The sequence below is a fragment of the Mixophyes fleayi genome, chromosome 10 (genome assembly GCF_038048845.1).
Source record: "Mixophyes fleayi isolate aMixFle1 chromosome 10, aMixFle1.hap1, whole genome shotgun sequence".
NCBI lineage: Eukaryota > Metazoa > Chordata > Amphibia > Anura > Limnodynastidae > Mixophyes > Mixophyes fleayi.
Window position 1 is genome coordinate 72547021 of NC_134411.1, and position 26958 is coordinate 72573978.

A 26958-nucleotide genomic window follows, 5' to 3' on the forward strand; every position below is an offset into this window, starting at 1 on the left:
TGCATAAGCACAATTATAAACAATATCCTCTATCAACATAGTACTATGATAAAAAATAATAAAAATTTTATATAACTGTTTTTTTAAACACAGTTTTTAGAGTTAGTATTAATAAAATTTGATTTTATAGTTGTGTTTATGGAAAAACTGTGAAACTCTGATCAATAATACATTATTTAAGCAATGGTGAGTGTTGTGGAATTTTATATAAATTATCCATTTAGAAGGAAGATGATTGTGACATTGTTTTTTTTCTACGTACTCTCATTTTCTTTTTTGTAAGAACTGGATTTGAAAAAACTCTTTGTACAGCTTCAACAACTTAAAATATGTTTACACATTTTGATGATGTCTACTGAGTAACATCTTTTCCCCGAATATTAGAACTGCATAACAAGAAAAGTTTAAGTTTTGACTTTTAACGTTGGATTTCGGTGAATCATGGCAGTGGTCTTATTTGGTCTGATCTTTCAATGTAGTAGATCACACATATCCAAATATTAGCCAAATCTTTGTTGCAAGATTGTAGCCCCTGCGGGTGTTTCAGTGATTAAAGTTTATTCTGTGGATGATGCTTTGAGTACCAAAACACTAACTTTGCAAAAAACACTCTGCAAATATTTGTGAGTCCTACTATATTTTCCATCTATTGGGCAAAATATTCGAGGTAGTCGAAGTTGTGGAGAGGATATATTAAGAGGGTGTTCCATAGTTAGTAGATTACTGCAGAGTCTCTTTCCCCCTGCAATAAAGTGCACAGGAACTGCTGGTAATCAGAAGTCATCCTGTATTTTTTACCATCTAGGTGATATATATGCACACAAATGCCCATATAGTAACAATATTCATATACAAATGTGTGACACATGTATGTAGCTCCTGCGCCATCAGTACTATCTAGCCTACAGAATTTGGCTGTGTATCAGTACCTTACTGGTAGTCATGCTCTTTGTTAAAATCAAAGGCTAGGAGTTGAAACAAAGGGGGTGATTTCTTTAAATAAAATTACCTGTGTATACCTGAAATGGAGAATGTATAATACAAGCGACATGTATGAAATAGAAAAACTAGCGGCTGATGAATAAGAACTCTGTATATAAACTCACCCTCTGCTTTGGAAAAGATTAGGTAGAAGCACAGACTGTTGGAAACCTTTGGAACAATTATGATGAAGAAGATATTAATGAGTCTCTATTTACTGAAGACAAATATTATAGAAGTTGTAGCCCCAGTAGTAACATATATAATGAAGTAGATAATGTGTAGTATTCTCATCATATGCATTACTCAACAAGAAGATAATGTTAAATGTACTGTCATTTGAACAACAGTAATAAAATAAAATAAATGCAATAAGATGAGTGAAGGAGTAGTTCAGGCAGTGTGGGGCAGTTGAAGGCAAAGCCACTGGCTTAAATGGGCTGCATTACTGGTGGTTAGCCTTGTGTATGGTGTTGTGCAGCATGTAGTGGATTGCGAAAGCTTGCCATGGACACAGGCCACTTTTGGAAGCCTGGAGGACTCTGCAAACATGGATCAAAGGCCTAATTGATTCTCTTATGACTTTCTTTTAAGGACAGAAATGTAGTAATAATTTTAGTAAAAGCACCAGGCACCCAGAACAATGGAAATGAAACAGGAGACTCTACAAACAAGTGGATTAATTCTGGACTCCCACTTGACTGTCTAACCTTTTCTTATAACTTAATGACTCCATACCCTTTATCAATTTTATTGCCCTTCTCTGAACCCTTTCTACTTCCAAAATGTCTTTTTTATAGAGTGGTGCCCAAAACTGTACTCCATATTCAAGATGATTTACCTATGCACTTTGGTAGTATATAAATGTGTGCACTACAAGTAGCAATCCTCCACCTAGACAGATTAGTAAAAGGTATACTTAGTTGTTGGCTACTATGGAGTATTGGGCAGAGTTTATGTGTGACTTCACATGCAAACTGTCCCCCAGCACTCCACGGCAGCATACAAGGCCATATTGAAATTGTAGACCTTTAGCAGTTAAACCTATTTATAAGTCAATCAAATTTGGTCAGTACGTGGGCCACAGGTTTGTTTGCAATAGGATCATGATTATTGGTCTATTTTAATTTGGGTTCGACTAACCCAAGTTTTTGTTAGTTTGTTTGTGCTAGTTCTCAGCTCGAAGTTAAAACTAAAGATGATAAAATAAACTATAAAAACTATATAAATGTCTATATATTATGGTAGCCATTTAAGCAAACATTACTTTGAGTTTGGACATTGGGCACACTATTTGCATGGAAAACCATGGAAAATACTATACAATGTAGTAATTTAAGTTAGAACATGTTAGAGCATGAACAGACTCAAGCATTGTCATACCTGATTGTGTTGCTCAAATGTATTTGACACTTTATTGACATTTTGAAATTGTTTGGAAGTTCAAGAATTTGTAGAAAATTTTAGAGCTGATGAGCAAAACCATTTTATAGTAATGTGAGAGCCAAGATCATCATAATTCATAAGTAAGTGTGCAAATAAAGCTTGTTCTTCAGACCTGTAAGAGGTTTACATGGTATATTTGTTTTCCCTTCTAGTGTTAGACTGCAAAATCTACTTCCCAAACTCTATCTAGCACCTGCCATTTAGACAGCAATTTGCTAACGGTAACACCAATATGATTTTATCTCTTTGTGCAAAAACAGTGAAATCAGTGTTGTGGTTATATAACCCACTCACTTTATAGTTTACATTTTTATTCTACTTTTTCTGTTGCAACTTCACAATAGTGCCTTTAATATACAATTAAACTGCACAACTTGGAGACAAAATATGTGTGTTAGACTATGAGTACTTCCAGCAGATGTACTCTGAAAGAAACTTTTCTGACCACGGCAAATCATAGTGTAAATGCTTCTGGATATCTGGAGGTATTATCAACAAGCACCAATATGAATATGGGTTAGAATGGGGTTCTATGGGGCCCACCAAGCCCACCTTTATTTTTCTCACTGTCAGAGAACCCCCAGCACCAGCCACTGGTCCCTTTTATTCCTCCTCCTTTAGTTGGAGTTCCTCCAACTATAGGAAGGGAAAAAGAGAGGCCAGTGCCTGGTGCAGTGGCGGATCCAGGGGGGGGGCGATCGCAGGGGCTTGCTGCCGGCGGCTGCACACTGTGCAGGTCCGTTCAGCAGTGACAGTGTGCTGCCCGGCTGCTCTGATTGTGTTTTAAACACAATCAGAGCAGCGGGGCAGCACACTGTCACTGCCGAGAGGACCTGCACATGCTGTGCAGCCGCCGGCAGCCTTAGAAATAAGAAAGGGGGCGGGACCTAAATCCCCCCCCCCCCTCCTAAAATCGCCTGGGGTATAGCAAAAGTCTGGATCCGCCCCTGGCCTGGTGCCTGGAGGATCTCACCTGACAGTAAGAACACAAAGTCAGGTTAGCACACAAGGTAGTAGTTATACATTAGCCAGGTCAGTAGACAAGTGTGTAGTAAGCCAAGTTGGCACACAAGCAGATAATCAGTTGTAAGCAGGGTTGGTTCAAAAACAGGTAGTAGAAAATCCAAGCGGAGCAAGGTGAAATAAAATACTCAAGCGAAGGCTTCAGTCAAGGAGTGTATTTTTATAGGCCCAAACAGAAAACAAGTTCCAAGATATATTCTTCTGAGGCAGTACTCACCATCTTGGATAAGGGCAAGTTAAAGGGCAAGTGCATTAACAGCTTAAGTACAATAGTGACCTCTTAGGTCCAGTGGTGAAATTGTGCCTAATTCTAACAATAAGGATGTATTTCAACACCCTCCCCTATTAGAACTTCAGGCCAGGCATGGGACGAGGCCACTCTCACAGATATGATGAGCATTCTTAAGACTTCTTTTTTCCACTCCAGTCCTGAGGCTGTGTTTCACAGAAGAACTTTATGACCTTGTCCAGCACATTTATTTAAAAAATAGTTTGTGTTTGTACTGCTACTGTGCTACACCTATGCACTGGAGAACTCAAGCTCACTTTCAAAACTTAGGATGCTTATCCCATTCAATGGTGTGTTTCCCTTACACAATAAACACATATTATTTCATAAAGCACTTTATATCTGTGCTCAGACTGAACTGAGTTGTGATTCCATTCTATCAGTATATGTAAGCACTTGAAAATCAAATGTCCTCATCAGGGGGTGAAGTGAAAATTTAGAAGTGGTGGTATGAAAAATGTAATGAGAATATAAACGAATAGAATGTAATACTTCTACAATGAAGGCAGTAGAAGGAATGGCGGTATGGCATACCACCGCATCCACACCCACTACCATCGCTGGTCCTAGTGCATTATTATATAGCTAGCCCTATTTTCTGGTAAGAAATTACAAGTAGGACCCTCACCTTACTTGTCTCATGTTATGTTCCCATACTACCAATGTTTGTTTTATCCTCCTATTACATAGTGCTGCAGAATAAAATTAATAACTGAAATATAGTGTGGCAACTATGTAATTATTGCTTCCTAACTTTAGATGACAGAATAACTAATAGATTACGATGTAAGATTGTGCTTGACAGACTGCAGATCCAATAAAACGCATGAATGCTGGATTTATAGAGTCTACTAAATATGTTTATTGATTTCTTCTTTCTAAAAACCCTTGGGTTTTGTATATTTCTAGTTATGTAATAAAAGCAACAGTTTAATTATTTTAACACCTGCTGTTGTAAAGAATCAGGCAGGAAATTGATTAAGCTTGCCATTAACATGCTCATAAAATTTTTCCAAATGGCATTGCACTTGTTAGGTGAGAAGATATTACTGTAGGGTCGATGATTAATTAATGCTTAATGCTTTATTCAGAGAACAAGTGTTTAGCAAATGGGAAGGGAGTACAGAGAACTTACAATCAAAAACGAAGTACAGTAGAATGGGGCACACTTGGTTATTTAAAGCTGCACAAGCACCTAGCCAGGATTCTGGAGGCACCAATTTTATTTTTTATTTGGACACCCTTGTTCCCGTTACAATCCAGCTGAAAATAATACTGAGCTCTGAAGATCGTATAATTGAAAATGAAGTACAGTACATTGGAGCACACTTACTCATTTAACATTGCACATTAATCTAGGCAGGATCCCGGAGGCTTGTACAAGCACTTGGGGCACCTCCGTTCCACTTACAATCCAGCTGAAGGACCAATCCAAAGTCACGATCAATAGACTGTGGGTCTTGATTAGTGCACCCACTCACACACATTTTCAGCCACCAGTTAAAGTGGGATACCTAAACTGATTTGCTAGTTCTCTATTACAGAAGTAGCAGAATACCAAGAAAATGGGTTGAATGTAGAAAGTCCAAGGGCTCCAGCTAGAGACAGAGGCAACCTAGTAAAATACTTTAATTAGGGGGTAGTGAATTGGCAATTTCATCCTTTTACTTGCATTTTGCCAACATATTCCATAGCTCTGAACAATGAGGTCACTTTTATTTAGGTATTTAATTTGGGTCTACTACCTAAACACAAAGTGGAATACCCAAAGGGAACACAATCATAAACATCGAGCATAGACAAACTCCATCCTGAATGGAAATAAAATCATGGCTCCACCATTGTGCCAACCTGACAGAATGCATATAATCGATGGAATGCTAACCATAATGTCAACCTGACAGCATGCATATAATCAATGGAATGCTAACCATTGTGTCAACCAGACAGCATGCATCCAATCAATGGAACATTAACCATTGTGCCAACCTGCCAGCATGCATATAATCAAGGGAATGCTAACCATTGTGCCAACCAGGCAGCATGCATATAATCAATGGAATGCTAACCATTGTGCCAACCTGACGGCATGCATATAATCAGTGGAACGCTAACCATTGTGCCAACCTGACGGCATGCATATAATCAGTGGAACGCTAACCATTGTGCCAACCTGACAGTATGCATATAATCAAGGGAATGCTAACCATTGTGCCAACCAGGCAGCATGCATATAATCAATGGAATGCTAACCATTGTGCCAACCTGACGGCATGCATATAATCAGTGGAACGCTAACCATTGTGCCAACCTGACAGCATGCATATAATCAATGGAAAATGGATCACTTTTAATAAAAATAGGTAACATATGTTGCTTTCCACAACTTGTCACTGGGCACAATTCAATAGTCCAAATCTGTGGGGAGAATAAGGAGAGAGGAAACAGCAAGTTTGCATGGTTTATGGACTTCCTGGTTTGCTGTTTAATCAACCACAGCAGATGCAGTCTGTAGTTGGTTGACTTGTTGTAAACCTGAATATCTTGGAATACTTTTTGTCCAAAGCAATAATAGCTACTGACTCCCACATGCTTTGACACCTCAGTGGTTTTATCACAGTTCCATGTATGGAGTCCATAATGTTTATGGTGAAGCTATTAGGCAGAACATGTTTCAGGAACAGTTAGAGCCACATCACATTATTGTTATGGCATTATTAAATAGTGATAGAAAGAAATAAGGTACAAAATAGTAAAATGCTAAACAGTCATCTTATATAATGAGCACTTTCCGCTACAATGAGCTACAATGAGCTATCATCAATAACAGAGTGAAAAGTTTTAATCTAAATTGCTTAATCAAAAAAGGGATGCATTAGGTATTTAGTGTTCAGTAGATTTTAATAGCAAATTAAACACTACCATTTCTGATTGCTGAGCTAAGAGTGTATCAGATTTTACCTTTCTCGCCAAACACCTTCCTTGATTGCCCTTACATTTCTCTGCTATGCCCTCTCTTAAGTTCATCATCCTCATCATCATTTATTTATATAGCGCCAACATATTCCGTAGCGCTTTATAATTGGGGGCAAACATAGCAAACTAATAAACAAACAGGGTAAAACAGACAAAGAGGTGAGAAGGCCCTGCTCGCAAGCTTACAATCTTTTGGACAATGGCAGTTTGACACATTATGTTAAGTTTGCATTTGCAGTCGGCCCAGCCAGACTGCAAAGGTAAAAGTGACTCATAAGCTAAATGATCCTGTCACACAACAATGTTGGTAAAGGGGTAGTTGTATAACGGGTGGTGATAGGGTAATGTAGTGAGGTTAAGAGGGCGGTTGAGGAATATTATAAGCTTGTCTGAAGAGGTGTTCTAATGTCTTGCAATTACTTTCCATGCCAGCAGAAATAAAATGGAAAAACAGCAAATGTAAGTGAAAGAATTTGATAGCTCTGGTGGCCAAGCTTTCATTGTGCCCACATTAGGACATGTTCATATGCTAAACCTCAAAATTACATATTTCACCTATGATCAACAGAGGTGAAATACATCCTTTACTGTTTCACAGCAAATCTGTTAAAACATATTGCCTTCCCTCTACATTACAGACATTTGATGTAATTCCTCCCAGATCATCAAGACAGTGTCCTAATGTGATCTGATAATCAAAAAACTTAAATTTGATAACGCTGTTGTTTGAGTTACTATTGAAAACTAGAATTGTATTCAAACTTAAATACAATATTTCATGAAGCTTTTATAATTCAAGACACCCACAGTAGAGTACAACAGGCAATTCAATCAGCATGAAGTCATCACAAATGGTTGATGGAATGAACTCTGCACACATAACAGTTTCTACTAACTTTGTATACTAAAATATCTAAAAAGAGTCTATCTTTGCAATTTTCAAGAGTAATTGATTTGTTAAGCTGTTATGTAAAAAGAACCTTTTACTAGCATTAAGCAATTATATGCAAGGTTCATGCATTTGTATTAATGTAAGATTTTATACTGTCCTATCTCTGCATGTGCTTCAATTAAATCAACTAATTGTTTGCTTTGTTTACCTATCTCAAACAAACTTTCAGGTGTCTCATACTCTAAATCGCTTAAACATATGATCTCCTTTCAGACATTCTGCTGGCTTAATCAAAAAGCAAATAATAAAAAAATGAAATATTCCTACACAAACCAGAGGTTTATCATATAGCAATCACTGGCCTTGTATTAATGAACTAATCCACAAAGTGCATTTTTGCAAAGTAAATCTTCCAAGCTATTAGACACTCTGGGCCTGATTCATTAAGGAAAGGAAAGCAAAAAAATTAGTAACTTTGAAATTTGGCAAAACCATGCTGCAATGCAAGGGGTGCAAATGAATTTATTATTTTGCACATAAGGATAATATTGGCTGTTTTTTCATATAAGACGCAAATACTTGATAACTTTATTTTTACACTGACATTAAAAGTTGATCTAGGACATGCTCTACAACAATTATAAATCTGTCCTCACATTTTAAATTTATCTCCCCCTCCAATACAACATGGTTTTGCCAAAGTGCAAAGTTACTCATTTTTTTTTGCTTTACTTTCCTTAATGAATCAGGCCCTCTGAGTCTGATTCAATAAGGAGCGCAAAAGGCAATATGTTGCGTATTATGTGCACAATTACTCTGCATATGCCCAAAACTGGACTATACACCATGGAGCGCAGCAGCTTTCAATTCATCTTTGAAAGCAAAGACCCTTATGACTGCCTACGATTTCAGGGGAGGAACGAGTTGGGAAAGGGGCAGATGCATATATTCAATGTACAGTAAAGGAATTCTCCTGCAAACACATTTGATTCAAACTCTGCGCACTGAGAGGTACACTGTTTTTCAGATGTAAGGTTTGCACCTGCTCAAGGTCAAGTCTAACTCATGGATGATAGTGATAACCAATAACAGCATTCACATCCTCATCAACGTGTACCCTTTCTGTCCTTGGCTCTTAACTCACATTTTAAATCCACACAATGAACAAGAAGTTAGATATAATTTGGAGCACAAATCCACCAGACCAGGTAAAGACCAGACTTTGGCCTTTTTAAGGCCAGATTCCACTGTCTTGACTGGTCTGGTGGAGCTCTTATGCATGCGCCCAATATTGTATGCAACATAATAGCACTATGTGTGGAATTCCATAATATCACGATCAGGAGTGGATGGATGGAAAAGACTGAGGTTGCTGGCCAGGAGTTGGATGACGTCGACCCTAATCCTCCAGATTCCCAAGACTATTCTGGCAATAAAGAATAAGTGATTTCATCATACTTTACATATAAGTACCATTGGGCTTTGCTTCAACTGTAATGCTTAAAGTAAATGGACAAAAAACCAAGGAAACCAATTTTTTTTTACAATTTTGACTACTTTTTTTTAAGCCTACACTTGTCCCCTGGGTCAACATTTGAATCAGTGGTTCTCTTTCCTTTACTTCTGGTTACTTGTAATGTGGATTGCAGCAGTGATGGAGAAGCAGAGGGCAGTGGGGCAGCAGAGAATGAAGGGGCAGCACAGGCTGGAAGGTAAAAGAGGCATTAAAGCAGGAAGGTTAATGTTGACATATTGGGCAAGATGGTTGGTGAGATGGGTCAGGGTAGTGTCAACGTGTTGGAAAGTGTGAAGGATATGGGTTAGGGTTGTGCTGATTTGATGTGTGGTGTTGACTAAGGATTTATTAGACCAGTACACTTTATTATAGAAATCTTGGATGTTGGAAGGCTTCTCACTGCCCCTTCTTCCTGATCCACCTGTGTTTTTTTCACATCACAGGTGTCTTCCACTAGGTCCACCTCTTCTTCCACTGCATCTGCATCTTCAGCTAACATAGTGGATTAAAAAAAATAAAACAAACATCTATGTTTGGCTCAATAACATCAATGATTTTTTTTGCATCTTATTGGTAGATTTAATTTTTTTGTTAAATGAAAGTCGGTGTGTATATGTGGTGTCATTATTTATAAAGAATGTTAAAAATTATTGTACCATATACATTTAAAAATCAGCATATCTGTATCTTGATTGTAATTTTATCAATCAATGGAATTTGGTATCCATTACAAATCTCTAAGTGATCTTCTCTGAAAATACTTAGTAATCTTGAAGACCATGCTCGGATTTCACAATAAGCTTGCTAGGTTGCAGTCTAAGTGCAAAAGATAAAGGAGTTTAAATTGCATTCAAATTAGCAAGTGCTATCATTTAAAATTGTATATTTTTGTGGGAAAAAACTATTGTTGTTGCTATTTTTGTAATCAAAAGAATAGTCATTGGAACTTTTATGCATGTGTTGTGATCTGCAACTTACCTCTGGGAGATAGTGGTGTGGTTAGAGGTAGGGGGCTATCTCCAGTGTCAATCCCACCCCCTACAACAACTGGTCGTCTATACGGGCCAAAAGATATACTTTCCAAAATATTTTGAAAAGATTTATGCAGACATATATATAGATAGAAATGTATAGGACCAAAAGATTACATACTAATAACAGAAAGCTACCCAGTGCTAATGCTTATTTTGAAGACTTAAAAAAAGATATCAAAGAAGGAATGATAACGTACAAGATTTTAAAGTTGCTGGTCTGTCATACCTTGAACAATACGTTTAAGATTTGTCAAAATTTACAAAGAGCTGTACTAGGTATGCAGAGCACAATCTAATAAATGTGACAGTAAAGAAAAAAGCTGACTGTTTTTTTCACCACATTCACCGATCACTGAATTGGAGCCCCAGCAGTGACCTCCTCCCAGATGCTCATTTTTGCTGGGGAGAAGAGCCGCCAATTGCTAGTCTGCAGACTCTCCACCACCAGCTGTACCAGCACTTCAGCTTTCCTTGTCGAGAAATTTGGCTGCCTCCACTTTGGGCCTGAAGCGGAAGAGCCAGAGCTTCAACTTGGCTCTGGTAGCTGTGGCTCAGCAATGAATCTAAACAGGGGGAAAAGGAAGTCATTAGTAAATATATTCCGTGAAATATATTCCCCACTCTCCATTTCCCCAAACCAAGAGGATTCTCCTTCCCCAACCCACCACCAATCCCATTCACAGGCCCTTTATGAAACCAAAGAGGAGGAGGCAGGGAGCCAAGCCCAGGCTCATGCAAAAGAATATAAATATCTTGATGTTATAATGTAGTCATATTAATTATTTTGTTTTGCAGCTCAAAAGTGTAGTCCTCAGAAAGGCTTTATTTCCGAAATGTGATTTTCCCAAGGCCTAGGCAACATTTTCCATTCAACAAACAATCCCCCAAAATATCTGCATATACCTTCAAAAAGTAGTAGTCCTCTAGCTACTACTGTGTTCAGCATAGTTTTTGGCAGATTTTCACTTTATGTACCACTTCTGAACTTTGAGGAGCTTCACAAAGTACACCCATAGAGATAAGATATGTTTTAAAAGTGTCATAAGATTGAGATTGTAAAATGTTTTTTGTTCTTTTTTATTCAGCCGATGAAGAAATACCATACACCCAAACTTACTTTATATTATTTGAATTACTACATTTTATTTGTTTTTGGTTCTTAAATTTCTTCTACAAATTATTTTATAAAAAGTTCTTTGTTTAAAAAAAATGTGTGTATCTTATTTTGTTAATAAAATGTGTACTGATTATTATAGTACTAACTACATTTGTAATGAAGGGACATTTGGCAAATAACTGAATATATAAAATACATTTGTCCCTATTGACTGGGCATTAACTACAACACATTTTCTATCAGAATGAAGTCTGTGAAGGGGTCCAGGGATAAAAAGTATAGTAACTTGTTCCCTATTATTGTGAGAAACAAGATATAGTTTGTCTGGGTGATAATCATTTCATTTTCTCACACAGTATATGGCGGCACAACCATTATAATCACACAGTATATGACAGCACAGCCATTATTCCATTATCTTCTCATAATATACGACAGCATAGCCATTATAACCACACAGTGTACGGCAGCACAGTCACTATTCTATTATCTTCACACGGTATTTGGCAGCACATCCATTATAATCTCACAGTGTACAACAGAACAGCCATTATTCCATTATCTTCACATAATATACGACATCACAGCCATTATAATCACACAGTATATGGCAGCACATCCATTATAATTACACAGTATATGACAGCATAGCCATTATTCCATTATCTTCACACAGTATATTGCAGCACAGCCATTATAATCACACAGTATATGGCAGCACAGCCATTATACTCACACAGTATTTGTCAGCACAGCCATTATAATCACACAGTATATGGCAGCACAGCCATTATTCCATTATCTTCTCACAGTATATGGTAGCATAGCCATTATACTCACACAGTATATTGCAGCACAGTCATTATAATCACACAGTATATCTCCACTATCTTCATATGCTTTTTTCATATCAGGCAATATGGTACAGACATCATACATACAGCATTTTACAAAGGTTTAATTAGCATGGTTAGTATGAAATTATGATAATAACTATGATAATAAAACATGAGTGTGAGGAACGCATTGCACGCCTGTGCGTTCTTCTGTCCATCAGAAATACAAATGCCTGTTGTACACAAACGTACGTCTGCTGGTGATTTTAGGGACAAATAATAACGCACTGCTTTGTGCGCGAGTTTTTACATCATGTAAGTGACTTAGTATCGCTTTCATCAAGGAACATATTGCCCAAATACGTTTTAATACATATTCAACAAAATGCGTTTCTTTAGATCCGCTTCTTGTTGAATAAAGATGTGAGTATTTCCAATGTATGTTTGTTTAAAAAACATTGCACATTACAGCCCTGATTCATTAAGGAAAGGAAAGCAAAAATAGGAGTAAGTTTGCACCTTGGCAAAACCATGTTGCATTGAACGGGAGGTAAATTTAAAATGTGGGGACGTATTTATAGTTGGGATAGCTCATGTCCTAGATCAACTTTAAATTTTAGTGTAAAAATAAAGTTATCAATTATTTGTGTGCTACATGAAACAACAGCCATAATTTAACTTATGTGCAAAATAATAAACTAATTTGCACCCCTTGCACTGTAACATGGTTTGTCCCGGTTTACTAATTTTCTTGCCTTACCTTTCTTTAATGAATCAGGCCCTACGTTCGCTTTGCGTTCTTAGATGAGTTAGATGGCCCGCTGTGTTTGCCAAGTTAGAAAAGCACCACCCTCCTAATATAGCAGAGGAGCGAAAGATCATAATGGACATATTTAGTTAAATATAAACATTTCAGTAATTTCATGTGTGTTATTTCATGTAATACACAGCCTTTAACATACATAAATGTCAAACACTGGCTGTACTTGCTCTGCAAACTGTAAGCATCACATGGTAGAGGTTTATACGTACAGAATTTGTATTAAAGACCCTCGTCCCTTAAAGAGTTTTATAAGAACACAAATTGCATTGTATAGCATTGCTTATTGTTAGATTGGGGTTTTCGTAGAAAACATTTGCATTTTATCCCTGAAGAACATTTTTTTTAAGTTACTCCCATTTAGCTTTGAAAAGGTTAGTAGTATTTCTCTTTAATCTAGCTGAGCCACTGGGGAAAAAACAATATGTTTGATGTGCATTTACAAGCATTTTCCGGATAAGTCATACGTAGAACTTTAAAGCTATTAAATTTAATTTCTCAACATTTTTATTTTAAATTGCTGTTGCGCAGTGATGTATTTCTGTTTCATTTATAATGTAACAGATTCAAGAACATAGCTTTAATCAGTGGAAAACATTTCTGAATTTTCTTTCCCACTGGCAAAGATTATTTAGCCTGCACGTCTAGTGCTGTTTATTCAATAGAACAAAGTCTAGGCACTGCACTCACTTTATGTGATGTTTCGATATTAGATTGATCTCAGAGGACATCCCGCAGTTTTGAAAGTGGGATTATTGGATTCTGTGGCTCTCTCAGATGTCAAAGATCTTTAAACAGTGTCTTGCAAAGTTGCTGTATCCCGACTGTCTATGATCCATTTATAAACTCATCAAACAAGGCTGTCTCCATGTTAATTAGTATGAAGCAAAGTGAAGGGGAGTGGGGGGGGGGGGGGGTTAGGGGATATCTCCAATGTAAATCAAATATAAAATAGAATCATATTTTCATCATGTAGTTTATGAATACCTGTTTTTTTATAAAAGAATATTTAGATGAAATAAATATATATATGGGTGTGTGTGTGTGTGTGTATGTGTTTGTGTGTGTGTGTGTGTGTGTGTGTGTGTTTGGTATACAGTGGTATTCCATAATATGATTGTTACAGGCAGGGCTTGTTTGTATGTGTGTATGTTGAACTGCACAATAAAATTTCACAATTTCTGACTCACTCTTTCTAACTCACTGAAATTTCTATCATGTATTCTTATTTGCTGGGCTTTACAAGTTGATATTTATTGAATAGGAGTGTGTGAAATGCAAAGAAGTGCATTATAATCAAATTTAGTAAACATGACATCAGCGGGTAAATGTATCAAGCTGAGAGTTTTCCGGCGGGTTTGAAAAACCAATCAGATTCTAGTTATTTATTTAGTACATTCTACAAAATGATAGCTAGAATCTGATTGGTTGCTTTAGGCAACATCTCCACTATTCAAACACGCTGGAAATCTCTCAGCTTGATACATTTACCACCAGGACTTGCAATGATCCAATATTCACGGAAACATCATAAAGTATGATGAGCTCAGATGCAGTGGCTCAACTGCAAAGTGTCACAAAAATTATTTTGAAATGTTGGCAACTATGGTTTAGTGTTTGGATTGGAGGCACGGATGTAGATCATGTGACAGGAAAGAGTGTTTTTCAAACTGAGAGGGTGAGCCAGGATTCTCAATTAGCACCTGCACAGAGGCGGAACTAGCGACCTGTGGGCCCCAATGCAGGGAGGCGAGGGGGAGGGACCCTATGCATCTGCTATGTAGCGGATCCCATTATCTCCTTGGGCACCTGCAGCTGTGCATATTCTGTAAAGAAGCATGTACCCGCTCATGGCCAGAATTCTCATCCTGGGGTAAGGTCATGTGAGAAAGTTTCATGGCTTTTCTTTGGTGCTGAGTAAATTGTGCTTCCACTGGTAGTCAGTGTCTACAAACAACTGTAGTAAGTGCTGAACATGCATATGATTTATTTTTATAAATGGGTAACCTCATGAATAAAACCAGTTGTGAGCCGGCTACACCAAAATTTCTGGACAATGACAGTGACTGAGTTCCCGGTGGGTATGCTGCATGGGCCAACCATTTACCCCAGGACATCCTTGTTGAGTCCCTCAATCCCAAAATATAGATCAGCATAATTTCCAGAGTGATTCCAGATTCCAAGCCCCCACACCCCACTCACACTCACACTATCGGTCCATCTTTAGGCGCAGATACTCCATGGCAATAGTCTAGTTTTTCTTTCACTGATGAGGGTCTTACACTTGTTTTAGACTGGGAGCTTGACCACATCTCAGATAAATCCTGTCCTCCTTAAGACAAACTTATTTTGACCATTTGCAATTAAATTGCATGCCATAAAGCCAGAAATGACACAGAAACGGTGTCATACATTCATACATTTCCATGGTACCTACGTTTAACAAAAGTTGTTAGTGTTACCTTGATTACGTATACACATTTCTTACACATATCGGGCCTGAGTCATTAAGAAGAGTTAGGCAACAAAAGGAGTAAATGTTCTCAGGGACAAACCATGTTTCAATGCACAGGGTGCATATTAGTTTATTATTTTGCACATAAGATATATACCAGTTGCTTTTTTATGTAGCACACAAATGCTAAATAAAATCTGTCCCCACATTTTAAATCCCCCCCCCCTCCAATGCAACATGATTTTTCCCAGTTGCAAAGTTACACCTTTTTTTTGCTTTGCTTAATGACTAAGACCCATTTCAAAGTAACATAATGATCAATTTAAAAACAATACGAGTGAAAAAAAATCCATAACTAAACAAGGATAGTTATATGTAAAAAAAACAACTATCTAATTAAAAATTTATCAAAAAATGATTTATTGAAGGAACTTAAAAACATCCTTTGCTTAACTGTGCATGTGACAGGGGAATTTTTAAATGCTAAAGCCATTTTTTCTGTTGCATAATCAGGCGACTGCTTTTCACCATGGAGATAAATAAAGAACCATCTCTTTATTTATCTACATTGTTTGGAGTGTTAGCAGCCGCGGTGGACCAAGCACCCATACAAATTGACCTAAGTAGTGGCGGTTGAATATATTATGAATGCTTTTTCTCCATGGGATGTGGTTTTGCAATGGGATGTTAGGGGGGAAGAGAACATGGTCATTTTCTTATTTACAATGGTAATCTTATTCTATTCTTTGTTTCATAATGGTTGTACATAACAATCAAGTCACAGTTATGCACCTGCCTTAGTGCCAGGATTGCAAACAAGAATTTTCATCATTCCTGTAAAATATTTGAGTTGTTGAAGTGGTAAACTTGTGTAAAGTGATGCAGACCTGACACAATCCCACTGATTGATTTTAAAACTGTGCCATTTGCACCAGTCATAAAATTCAAAACCATATATCGCTTAAATTAAAAACAAGCTTTGATATATGTGTATTGAGTCCAATAATAGCTAAACGAGAGTAAAATGACCATTATGTTTTACAATAACACAAAATGTTTTATTTATCGCGTTTAAGTTAATAATTTGATATAAGGAATGCCAACATTTTCAACCTTATTACCTTTCCATCTTTTATTGGTGAAGTTTAGTTATCAATACATAACACATCTGAGTAGACAGGCACTTTCTTGAGTAAGGCCGAGTGTGTACAGAAGCAAAATTTGGAGCAACAACCCTAAATAAAGAATGCTAATTTGTGAAGCTTTGTCTCGTCATACGTTACTCCATAGTGTTAGGAGAGTTATCTGCGTCCCCTCTTCTATCATTTTCAGGTTCTTTTGAACAAGACAGTGCCCCAATAACGTCAATAGATTCTGAATAGCAGGCACTGTGAGAATTATGATCTGTAAGTCATGTTCTTTGTCAATGAGGACAGATGGACACCATTGGGAAACAAGGGTTTTGCTGTATTCAGTGTGCATAAGATAAATATAACAGCTTGACTTGTCTGTAACACAAACAGAGGAACAAAAAGGGACATAGAATAGGAATAGAAAGGAAGAAACATAGGTTCATAGCTAACGCATTGAACTTGAATGGCCTAGCAACCAATTTCCTTCCCTGTAGTAAGTATATTTATGTAAATATTTATACTTTAGTGCTCTTTGTATGATATCTGTCTATTGTAGTTCTAATGCTCACTTTCCACAGATTCGTCTGGAGCTCTGCGTCCACAATCAGTCTTGATTTCCATTTGCATTGTATTTAAATGTTAACATTTTCATTTTAAATGTTCATTTACACCCTATTGCTTTTTAACCTGAGAGTAACTGAGTTAATGTCTATGTCTCATTTTTACGTAAATACTCAATTTCTTCTTGTGCTTCCTTTATCTAGTTCTTGCTTCTTTGCCTGCTCATTGGTCTCTCACCAAATGTTAGTTCCAATATTTTCTATGTGTAAGACTTAAATGAGAGGCTTTGGCGGATGTCCCTGCTATGATACGGTTGGACCTTTGCAGTTCAATTTCCTTTGCAAATTCCGAATCTTCAGAGTATTTTCTATATTTGGATGATTAACAGATTGATCAGTTTTTTTGACTTGTTCTGCTTTTCTTGTCAAACATGCTGGAATTGTATTTTCAGTGGTTGCTGCTGTCATCATTTTAGCGAGGACGTCTCAAAGAGGGAGATTCATTTCTGACCGAAGTGCCTCACTCGTATAATATATGTGCCAAATGCTTGAGGTGCAATTCAGTTCTGGAACCCACCATGCTCATTGCGCCTGAATATAGGGCTTGATTACACAAATTTTTTGTCACGAGTCACAGGGGCTGAAGGCCACTTGCCGATATTTGCGCTGCTAAGCTAGGAGGCGTGGAGTCTAAACCCGCCCCCGGTCTTCGCCAGGGAACCCCGCAAAGGAGTTTGGAGTTTGCTGCAAGGGACGTGCAGGTCACGGCCCTCCAAGTTAGCTATCAGCAGAGTAGATGGTGAACATACGTGGTCGTGCAGGCAAACATGATATCAAAGGGTAAGGAAAACTGGAGTCAGCAAGTCAAAGGTCAGATATAGCGGGGACGGTGCCTGACATTTTTGAGTTCTTCTACCTTCTTTACACAGAGACTCCCTGCCTTAGCCTGGCACCTCTGCTGTCAGACAAGCAGTCAGTGCAGATGGGGTCATAGACTGTGCCCCCTGTGTGACATTGCAAGTAATCTAGCTTCTACTTCACTTTCTAGGTAAGATAAGTCATTCAAGGCATTCCAGCAGTGATTAGTCATGGTAGAAGTACAGGTAATGTGGCCTGTGTCCTGTGTGATATGCACATTTTTAAAGTGGGCATGCTTATAGTATAGTAGTGTGTAGCTTTATTTGGGGTGTGCATTACAGACAAGCAACATTTCTAAAACTGTTTCATGAATTATTTGGCTAATTCCAAATATGGGTGCAGAACTTTGCTTCATTCTCATTCTCTGGCAGTATGGACAAGCAAAAATGCAACTTAAACATTGTAAATCTGGAATTTTGCACCTCCATAAACTGGCCTGTTCCTCCACTAAATTCTATTTGTGTATAAGGCTAGGTACACACTGGCCTGATGATTGCACGAAAAACCTCCAATCAGCCGACATCCGACCGTTTGGTTAGATATCGCCTGAGTGTGTATAGTGACACAATGATCAAAAGTCGTTCCAAAGTGCCGATCATCGTTTCATTTGGTTGGTCATACTGTTTAATGTTTTCCAACCAATACCCGATCGATCATGTAATGTGTATGCACTCATGCTCGCGATCTCCATAGAGTTCACAGAGTTGTGTTCTATTCAGCCGATGCTAGCGATGTATGTCCTTGTGAATAAATGTAGAGAGTGCTGTAGAAGGAATAATTCATTTGTTTGTTCTGAGACAAAATGTTTTGTTTCAGATTAAAAGAAGCTAACGAAATTCATTAGGACATGTGCATAGCCATAGCAAGGCATTTTAATCAGTGTGACAATGTGACAAGAATGAATGAATGAATATTGTGCAGTCATTCTCTGAACACTAGAGGACCAGATGAAGGACCAGATGAAGAGCACAGATCTGAAGATAAATGGTGTCATGTGTGTGTACCTTCAGTCGTAGGTACAATCGTTTGCGATAACAGGTAGGTCGGGAAATTCTTCAGTGTGTACCTAGCCAAAGTCTGCTACAGATTTAATCAAATCTAGTGTGGGATCATAAGTGTAAGTTTGTGGAAGCTCTTGAGACCCATCCTCGTTTCTTAGCTTTTTTTACTTTGCTAGAGTGCACAGTTGACCGAAATACAGCAGGAAACATTTTATTTATTTTATTTTATTATGACTAATCACTGTTTGGGCATATTTTTACTGCAAGCTCTACATTCAAATAAAGTAGCCTCAGCCCAGGTCGATTTGCTCAGTGATCCCATTGGGTTTAAAGTAGAGATGATCACTGACCCCCGTGTTTTAGTTTTGGATTCGGTTTTGGATCTGGATTTCCGTCGTGTTTTGGTTTTGCAAAACCGCCATTGCGTGTTTTGGTTTTGGTTTTGGTTTTGTTTGGTTTTGTTTTGCTATTTTTTGGGAAAATCCATGTTTTTGGGCCTAAATTAACCCAATTTAGTGCTCCAACTGTTTTAGAGACAAGTAATCTAATTGTTGAGGTAATAAATCATCCAAAAAAACTGTTTAATTTTTCGTTGGTAGGCCTTCATTTATTCTACACACAAAACAGATTGTCTTCCTCTCCATCTATGCATATTGGCAATGCAGCCATCGTCTTTGAATGTATATTACACCCTACACTTATAGTTAAATATGTAAAGAAATGGAAAAAGCCAGTTTGGTTTCTGTCTCTCAAGGCCCCCCTCCACTTGTATAAAATACCAACAAATTTAGCCATTATAGACTGTACAATATTAATTGACATGGAGAAAGCCAGTTTGGTTTCTGTCTCTCTAGGCCCCCCTCCACTTGTATAAAATACCAAAAAATTCAGCCATTATAGACTGTACAATATTAATTGACATGGAGAAAGCCAGTTTGGTTTCTGTCTCTCTAGGCCCCCCTCCACTTGTATAAAATACTAATAAATTCAGCCGTTATATACTGTACAATATAAATTGAAATGGACAAAGGCTGTTTGGTATCTGTCTGTATCAGATCCTCTCTCCACTAGGAGTAAAATAGAAAACTATTCAGCCGTTATATAATCTAGAATATAAATAGAAATTGAGAAAGGCAATTTGGTATCTGTCTGCATCATAATCATCAACATCATCATTAGCGCCCTCGTCGCCTACACAAATCTCCCCCTCATCCTCTTCTAATTCCAAAGTGGCATCCTCAATTTGGGTATCACAGGCTACACTCGGGCTATTAAGGCACACATCAGCAGAATGCTCACGATTAGACATCCCACTGTTGGATGGACTCTCCACAGGGATTGTTGTCATTTGTGAATCAGAGCAAATATTCTCCTGTAATGCCTCACTGTTATCTTGCAGCTCGGCTTTGACGCGTAACAGTAGTTGTGCACCAATTGTAGGCTCGGTAACTTTTTTGGATCTGCCACTAATAGAGAAAGGTGAAGGCCTCATTCTCTCTTTGCCACTGCGTGTGTAGAATGGCATGCTTGCAATTTTTTTTTATCGTCACTTAACTTTTGCTCAGTTACACTTCTTTTTCGCTTCAATACAGTAAATTTTTTTGGGGTTTTTGTTTTTTGCACTAATTTAGAAACACTCTGTTGTTTGACATCGCCTTGGCCAGATGACGTACTGGGAACACTAACATCAGGACTGGTGACAGAACCTGGTTGCTTATTCAGATCATATGTGGACTGCTTTGAATCCATTCTGAGCGCAAACCACTGGGGAGTGCTAAAAATTATTTGGTAGATACTGCTGACAGATATGACTTTTGACAGCCAGAGATATTAATGCACATTTAGGGAGGACACCCCAAAAGCACTGAGGAGTGCTAAAAATTATTTAGTAGATACTGCTGACAGATATGACTTTTGACAGCCAGAAATATTAATGCACAATTAGGGAGGACACCCCAAAAGCACTGAGGAGTGCTAAAAATTATTTAGTAGATACTGCTGACAGATATGACTTTTGACAGCCAGAAATATTAATGCACAATTAGGGAGGACACCCCAAAAGCACTGAGGAGTGCTAAAAATTATTTAGTAGATACTGCTGACAGTTATGACTTTTGACAGCCAGAAATATTAATGCACAATTAGGGAGGACACCCCAAAAACACTGAGGAGTGCTAAAAATTATTTGGTAGATACTGCTGACAGATATGACTTTTGACAGCCAGAAATATTTATGCACAATTATGGGGGACACCCATAAAGCGCTGGGGAGTGCCAAATATTAAGAAAAAATAATAAACCTCTATCCTCCTCTCTGCACTAGCGATTTTGGTTAGAGCAATTGCAAGAACAATATTGTATTCTCTGTCCCTGCTCTAATCAGCCTATGACTACACCCTGCTCTCTCCCTCTGTCAAATGGCGATGGATTGCTGTGGAGGCGTGTATTTATAAAGTTGAAGTATCGCGAGAACCGAGGCCCGAGATCCGACGACGTCACGATGACGTTCGGCCTCGATTTGGATTCGGAACGGGCGGGAGAGTACCGAGCTGCTCAGCTCGGTACTCGGATACCCAAAGTTCGGGTGGGTTCGGTTCTTGGAGAACCGGACCCGCCCATCTCTAGTTTAAAGGACATTCTACTAAGGGACTACGGCTTGGTACTTATGCTCATCTGGATCCTATCCTGACAAAAAAATAAAATTGTGCCGCATGACAAAGGCAATGCCGTACACCTGCAGCATTTACAAGCATTGCTGGGTGGTCCACTGCATACCCTAAGTAAAATAGTGAAAATAGAATAAGAGGCATTACTGTATGTGTACATACTGTAAGCAAATCAGATCTGTGGAAGAGGATAGTTTGTATTTGCTAGATCCAATAACTTCATTAAACATTATGTGTAGGTATGAGGAAGATGAATCAAACTACTTGAGGAAAAGTTCCCTTTATGTCCCTATCTGAAGTATCTGGCTAGAGAGCAGGTATGCAAGTGGTTAGGTGTTCATTAGCTGTGATAACTTATAGAATACCTATGTCTGTCTATAGGCATATAACATCCTTCTTAAGATGTAATGTTAAGGCTAGGTACACACTGAAGAATTTTCCGACTGACGTGTTATCTACAATGACTTTACCTTCGAAGGTCTGATCGCTCGGACGATTAATGCGTACACGCTAGTCACATTTTAGACAATTAACGAAAGACCAAACATCCAGGCAGGGACTTTTCACAGCCATAATGTTGTGAGCAAAGATTTGATCCACGGCAGTTACTCGTGGATCGACCGTAAACTTATACGCACTACGTTAGGTGATTGGTCGGAAAACATTAAACAGTACAACCAAACAAATGAGCCGGCAATCGACACTTTAGAACGATTTTCAAGCATAGTGTTACTATACACGCTAACCTGACTTCTGACCGTACAGTCGTATGTCGGTTGATTTACCCGATTATTGGACGAAAACGCTCCAGTGTGTACCTAAAATTAAATGTGAAGAGGTTTTACCTGTATATGCAAAGATTTTATTAGTCAATGTTCACTTTTATGGCTGGCTATTTTATGTAAATAGTCACACTGTAAAGCGATTAATGGTTCTTACAGGCAATGCCCATTTTTAGGAGTGATTATGCCTTGCTCAGACTCTCTTTACAGCCAGTGCAGGATACTTCCCCCCTCCAATCCCACTCTGCATCTGGCTCTAACACAGATGTGGGGACTGTGTAAATGAAAACTGATATCTGATCGTTCATACTATGGCAGGTAGACATTGAGTTCAGCTGATGACTCTAAGGAAAGCGTTGTTACAAATAACAAACGAGTACTATCCTTCAATGTAGCACTACAATTGTTTAATAGGTGAATCTTGTTTTGCTTGTTGCTACTGGCTTTCATTATGGGGTATAATTTCAAATCCTCTATTGACCAGTCAGACAAGTTTAGATGTCAGAAAATAAACAACAAATGTTTTTCAAACGTACATTATTTTCTGTAAAACTGCATATTTGCACTGGGGCTCTAGAGCCATACATGTACATTTCACGGTACAGTTACTCTTCTGCGCTAGATTGCTGTTATCATGTACTTAAAAACTTCCCAATGGTTTACAAGTGCTCACAGGAATATAAGGACGTAGACTCACGTTACCTTCTTTCTACCAATTTCTCAGTCTGCTTTAAAAACCCAGCTGAATATGGTAGCAAATTATGCTTGTTTAGACATGACTCCCTGCCGCAAACACAAACAATCCCAAAGTGTTCATTTCTCTCTTGATAGCCAAATACCATTAGCCAAAAAGACGAATTCCACTAGGCCCAGCTGGCATTCATCCATCAAACAGGTTGGGAAATGAAAACTCGTACAATAAAATGAGTCCCTTGTTGCCACTGAGTCACATTCCTATGGGATGTGGTAATAAGCCGGAGAAATCACTATTAGGGCAATGTCTCGTAGACCTAAGATCCCAACCCTTTCCCTCCCTAAGATTTCATAAACACTTCAACCTATCGTTCATACTGAATTTCTATTCATAACGCTGCTGAGGAAAGTATATAAAGTGATCCTCACCCAACTGTTCACACATGTTTTATAAACAAAACGTTCTGGGATGGCAGGAGCCAGATGTGTTCGCAACATTTTTTTTTTATAATTTAAAATCTGTTCATTTCTCTGGGTTCCTGCTTATCCCGAGCCGAGACTGAAAGAAAAAATCTAAAATATTAGCCATGCAGTGCTAGGCTGTTGCACCTAATTTTCTTCAAGTTCACACCAAACTGAAGTCTCTAGGAAGCTTCAAAAAGGCAAGTGAGGAAAAATGTCAGCAAATGCGTAAATAAACAGCTGCTTCCCAACATATGTATTTTCTTTGATATTTTTAAGGTGCTATAATCTACAATCCATATCTGCCAAGCTTGTAACATGCAGCATAATTTAACTATAATTGATAATGCAAGGGCAGATGGCCAGAAGTGTAAGCTTCTCCTTATATCATCTTAGATTGTTGAAGAAAGCAAAGCAGATGGCCCAACGGCTCGGTATTTACGTGTTGCTTGTAACTCCTTTGCCTTCATGATAATGGATCATTATTCCTTGCTGAGCACAAACACCAATATGCTTTTAAAGCTGCTTCTCGAAATTTGCAAAAAAAAAAGAAGGACTGCATATCATAATAATTTATGGATCTGCACTTAGCAGGGGAACAGTGGCATTAAATTATCTGATTGCTGTCAACGGCAATAATTTAATAACTTGTATTTAACAGGATTGTGAGTGTTTTCAAATCTATTGTCTACTTGGTTCGTTAACATTCACAATTAACATAGGACGAAGTTTAGGGAACAGAGTTTATGTCTATATAAACTTCTGAGGAATAAAACTACTAACAGGAAATCATTTTTGCCTCAGTGTATATATATATATATATATATATATATATATATATATATATATATATATATATTAGGGATGTGCACCGGCCACTTTTTGGGTTTTGGGTTCTGATTAGCTTGAGGTTTTGGGTTCTGATTGGTTTTGCCAAAACACCCCACTAAAGCTTTTGGTTCTGATTTTGGGTTTTGGGTTCTGATTTTTTTTTTTAAAAAGCATAAAAAGTGCTAAAATCCATATTATTATTTTTTTTCACTCCTACACTATTATTAACCTCAATAACATTCATTTCCACTACTTTCCAGTCTATTTTGAACACCTCACACCTCACAATATTGTTTTTAGTCCAAAAGGATGCACCGAGGTAGCTGGATGTCTAAGCTAAGCGACACAAGTGGGCGGCACAAACACGTGGCCCATCTAGGAGTGGCACTGCAGTGGCAGACAGGATGGCAGTTTGCAAGAGTTTGCTAGAGGTGCAAGATGGAATTGTCCTTGGGCCCTCCCACCCACCCTGATGTTGTTGAAATAGGACATTCACACTTTAACAAACCAATCAGGAACAGTGAATGTAGTTTAATCTCTGGTACTAATATTTCTGGACTGCAGGAACAGTGAACGTGGTTTAATCTCTGCTACTAATATTTCTGGACTGCAGGAACAGTGAACGTATTTATATATTGCAGTACTAATATTTCTGGACTGCAGGAACAGTGAACGTAGTTTAAAATTGCAGTAATAATATTTCTGGACTGCAGGAACAGTGAACGTAGTTTAATATTGCAGTAATAATATTTCTGGACTGCAGGAACAGTAACCGGAGTTTAATATTGCAGTACTAATATTTCTGGACTGCAGGAACAGTGAACGTAGTTAAATATTGCAGTACTAATATTTCTGGACTGCAGGATCAGTGAACGTATTTATATATTGCAGTAGAATTTTTTTTATAGTTTTTTTATAATTTTTTTATAATTTTTATTTATTATTTTTGTATAATTTTTTTATATTTTTTTTTTATTTTTTTATCATTTTATTTTATAAATTTTTAATAACAACGGATTTAGCAGGGCAAAGCACAGGACACAGCACCACTGGACTCAGCAGGACAGAGCACAGGACACAGCACCACTGGACTCAGCAGGACAGAGCACTGGACAAAGCACCACTGGACTCAGCAGGACAGACCACAAGACAAAGCACCACTGGACTCAGCAGGACAGACCACAGGACACCACCACTGGACTCAGCAGGACAGAGTGACAGGACACAGCAGCACTAAAAAAAAAAACCTCCCTCTTCCCTGATCTGAGCCCGACTGAAGATGGTGGCGGCAAGCGGGGAATTTATAGAATTCGAGTCTCGCGAGATCCGATGGCGGGATTTGGAGCTCAGCCTCTCTTTCAGTGTTTCTCCCTGCCGGAAATAGCCGAACAGTGCTCAGATCGCCGTCGGATTCGCACTGTTCGGGTGGGCTCGGATTGCGATAATCCAAGCCCGCTCATCTCTAATATATATATATATATATATATATATACATGTAAATGTGGTTTTGATGACCAAAAAGACATTGGATCTGATGCAGAGTGGGATGTATGCCAATCTGCATAGAGTATCTTGCGGGAAGTCGCTCTGTGCATGCACAGAAAGCGGGTGTACCATTTGCTCTTGACTTGTGCCATGTGAGAACTTATGCTCGCCTGTGCCTGGAGAGGTGGAACGGGGGAGGGAAAGGCAGGCCAAGTACACTAAAGGCAAGTTCACGCAAATACGGCTCATGCAGACCTGCCAAAACATGCATATGTGCCTGTTAGGAGGCATATGTTTGCACCTGCTATAGTGCATTTGCAAGAACGCGCAGAACTAATATATGTTATTTATAATTAATTTATTAAAATTACTTGTTTCTTCTGAAAAAGTGGAAGCATTGACTCTTTTGCAGCTGCCATTTCTAATACCATGTTGTGGTCAGAAAGCCTGTTTTTTACCTGCTAAAAATATATTGCACAGGAATAACCAATCATGGCTAGCTACATATTGCAGAAACATATTCCATCATATCCAGCCAAATGTTGCAGAGAAATTTCCACATTGCAAAGAAATATGCCCATTGCCAGCTAGAAAATGCACCTCTTCCATTGCCATCCATACTCTGCACATACACCCCCAATTACCAAATTACCAGTCATATGCTGCATTGTTACCCCCAGTTACCAGAAATATGCTGCACAAATACCACCTATTGCCAGGTAAATAATGTTGAAATACCTCCAATTACAAGATAACCTTCCCCAAACAACAGCCATCTATTGCACTAATTACATTCCCAGTCAACACCCCCACAATTTACCATTAAATAGGCCCATTTCAGATTTGCTGTCACCTCCGAAACATTCTCTAGATGTTCCTGGGTGAATCAAGGATATAAGCAACCGCTCATTGGTCCAGATGACAATGACACAGTAACAGCGGAATTATGGGCAAGCGCAGGAGGTTTGGAAAAAACAATCTGAACAGACACATTTATAAAAACATTTCCAAGAACCAATGTTACAATATTGTATTAACTATA